Source organism: Ranitomeya imitator, chromosome 1, assembly GCF_032444005.1.
Source record: "Ranitomeya imitator isolate aRanImi1 chromosome 1, aRanImi1.pri, whole genome shotgun sequence".
Classification (NCBI taxonomy): Eukaryota; Metazoa; Chordata; class Amphibia; order Anura; family Dendrobatidae; genus Ranitomeya; species Ranitomeya imitator.
The window spans coordinates 1,966,622-1,969,942 of NC_091282.1; the positions used below are offsets into that span (position 1 = coordinate 1,966,622).

Genomic DNA, 3,321 nt, shown 5'->3' on the forward strand with positions numbered 1-3,321 from the left:
CCCCGCGCGGGGTAGCACAACGATCTTCTCCGAGGGCGGCCCTTTGACTTCCAGATGCGCAGCTCGCCCGCGGAGGCCCGTGCCGACCCCCACCCAGCGTCCGATGGGCGGCCTCCGCGGTGGGCATCGGCGAGAGCGGCGGCGGTGGGTGGCGCTTCCACGCCACCGCCGAGCTCCGCGTTCTCCAGTCTTTTCCCGAGCCCCTACGATAGTGGGGGGACGACAGACGCGTGAGGAGGCAGGCGGAGTGGGTTCTCACCGCGTGGTGTGCCCGGCCGAACGCCGTCGCCTTCCCCGCTCGTCCGACGTCCTCCGAGGCGGCTCGGAAGGGAGCGCGAGAGGGAGAGAGCGAGAGAGAGAGAGAGAGAGAGAGACCAAGCGGACGCCCCAGAGCGAGAAGGGAGGATGGAAAAGGGAGAGACGAGTGGGGCAAAAAGAGTTTTGGCGAAGGGGAGTACCCGGCGAACTGCCGCCCCGGGCTTCTTCTGTTCTCAACAGCGGAGGCACGGCTTTGGGGGGGAGACGCCGCTCGGTTGGGGCTCCTTTGAGGTTACGGGCAAGAGCCCGGGACGAGGGACTACGCCATAGGGCGACGCCGACACGGCCAGGCCAACTGCGCCCCCCGTGCGACCTCCGCGTCGCTGGCGGGCTCTGCGCCTGAGCCGCGGTGGACCCCGACGGCCAGCCCCCCTCTCCCACTCCTCGCGCCCGTCCGCCGGTGGGTCGAGGCAGGTCTAAGCCAGACGGAGGCCCCGCATAGGCCCCCCACCGCCCTGGCCCCTCTCCCCAGCAGCGACTCTGTGTGTCGCCCCGGGAGCGGTGGGTCACGAGGCAGGGTGGCCGTGGCGTCCTCCGAAGGCCAGTCACCTACGGCCCTCCCCGTGCAAGGGGTGGTTTTTACAACAGATGCCCTCCGATCGGGAGGCCGGGTCTAAGCCAGATGGTGGCGCCGCATAGGCCCCCCACCGCCCTGGCCCCTCTCCCCAGCAGCGACTCTGTGTGTCGCCCCGGGAGCGGTGGGTCACGAGGCAGGGGAGCCGTGGTGTCCTCCGGAGGCCAGTCACCTCGCCCTCTCCGTGCAAGGTGGGTTTTTTTCCAGACACCCTCCGCATCGGCCGCCTCGCACCGTACAGCGTGCACGATCTCCCCAGCGGCACTGCACTCGCCGTTCAGGCTCCTTTTTTTTTTATTTTTTTCTCCGCAAGGTGACTCCCCGGGCTTCTTCTGTTCTCAACAGCGGAGGCATGGCTTTGGGGGGAGACGCCGCTCGGTTGGCTTCCTTTGAGGTTACGGGCAAGGGCCCGGGACGAGGGACTACGCCGGAGGGCGACGCCGACACGGCCAGGCCAACTGCGCCCCCCGCGCGACCTCCGTGTCGCTGGCGGGCTCTGCGCCTGAGCCGCGGTGGACCCCGACGGCCAGCCCCCCTCTCCCACTCCTCGCGCCCGTCCGCCGGTGGGTCGAGGACCCCCCTCGGCGGAGGCAGGTCTAAGCCAGACGGAGGCCCCGCATAGGCCCCCCACCGCCCTGGCCCCTCTCCCCAGCAGCGACTCTGTGTGTCGCCCCGGGAGCGGTGGGTCACGAGGCAGGGCGGCCGTGGCGTCCTCCGAAGGCCAGTCACCTACGGCCCTCCCCGCGCAAGGGGTGGTTTTTACAACGGATGCCCTCCGATCGGGAGGCTGGGTCTAAGCCAGATGGTGGCGCCGCATAGGCCCCCCACCGCCCTGGCCCCTCTCCCCAGCAGCGACTCTGTGTGTCGCCCCGGGAGCGGTGGGTCACGAGGCAGGGGAGCCGTGGCGTCCTCCGGAGGCCAGTCACCTCGCCCTCTCCGTGCAAGGTGGGTTTTTTTTCCAGACACCCTCCGCATCGGCCGCCTCGCACCGTACAGCGTGCACGATCTCCCCAGTGGCACTGCACTCGCCGTTCAGGCTCCTTTTTTTCCTCCGCAAGGTGACGCCCCGGGATGCCCACCTGCTGGCACGGACGACGAGGAGGATTTCCCTTCCTCCGGGTGCCCTTCCCGCTGCGGGGCTTCCTATCTGGCTTCTCTCCCTCGATTGATTAAGTCCCTGGCCTTTGTACACACTGCCCGTCGCTACTACCGATTGGATGGTTTAGTGAGGTCCTTGGATCGGCCCCGCCGGGTTCGGCCAAGACCCATGGTGGAGAGCCGAGAAGACGATCGAACTTGACTATCTAGAGACAGTAAAAGTCGTAACAAGGTTTCCCTAGATGAACCTGTGGAAGGATCTTTAATGGGCGAGTGAAAAATACCGATGAGGTGCAGATCAGGAGGCCAGCCGCCCGCCAAATCCCCGAAGGGTACCGAACGTGATGGGGGCGGTGGTAGGTCTCTTTCTGCTTCGCCAGGGCGCTCCGCAGGGTGAGGGCACGTGAGGACAGCGGGCGGGCGACGTCGGGAGGGTGCGGGGAGCCCCTCTCGCTCCGTCGCCCAGGAAAAAGACGCCCGGCCTCGCGCCGACGATTGTTGCCCTGCCGCTGCCTGCCGAGGAAAAATAAGAAGCCCCCCGCGTACGCGAAAGGCCGTCCCGGGTACCATTCTCCTGTGCGCTCACACACCCCTCCCCGGGGTATGTGGGTCTGGGCGGTAGGTTGAGAAGCCTCGAGCCCTCCTTTGTTCTCCTCCCCGCTGGAGGGAGGGACGGGGAGGCCGAGCGCCCGGGCAACAGGGCCGAGATTTGAAAACAACCCTCCAAAGCATCCCAGTCTTTTGCGGCCGGCTGACACGAGAGTGAAAAGGGGGGCGCCTCCGAGTGTCCCCAAACCAGAAAGCGCGACTCTTAACGGTGGATCACTCGGCGCGCGCGTCGAAGAACGCAGCTAGCTGCGAGAATTAAGTGTGAATTGCAGGACACATTGATCATCGACACTTCGAACGCACCTTGCGGCCCCGGGGTGCTCCCGGGGCTATGCCTGTCTGAGGGTTGCCCCTCCATCTATCGCCTCCATGGCGCAGCTGGGGTCCCCTCGCAAGGGTGACAACGAGGGAGGCCTGAGGCTCCGTGCCCTGATGGTCTCTTCTCCTTTATCCCTTACGTCCCCCCAAGGCCAGACTCACCTGCCCTGGGCCCACCTGATGGGGTTTACCATCGTCACTCCCCCCGTTGCGACGTGAAACCCTGTGGCGCAATGAAGGTGAAGGCCGGGGCGCTCCGGCCGAGGTGGGATCCCGCCGCCCGCTCCGGGGGGTTGACACGGCGGGTGCACCATCGGCCCGCCTCTGTCGGGGAGGTGGAGCATGAGTGCGCGATAGGACCCGAAAGATGGTGAGCTATGCCTGGGCAGGACGAAGCCAGAGGA

The 3,321-nt window shown here is 66.8% G+C and overlaps 1 non-coding gene across 1 annotated transcript; it reads left to right on the plus strand.

Annotated features, from left to right (window-relative positions):
- Positions 1–2,796: 2,796 nt before the first annotated feature.
- LOC138659999 (5.8S ribosomal RNA) lies at positions 2,797–2,948 on the plus strand. The gene has a single exon (XR_011317506.1). It is a non-coding gene; the product is annotated as a 5.8S ribosomal RNA (ribosomal RNA).
- The last annotated feature ends 373 nt before the right edge of the window (positions 2,949–3,321 follow it).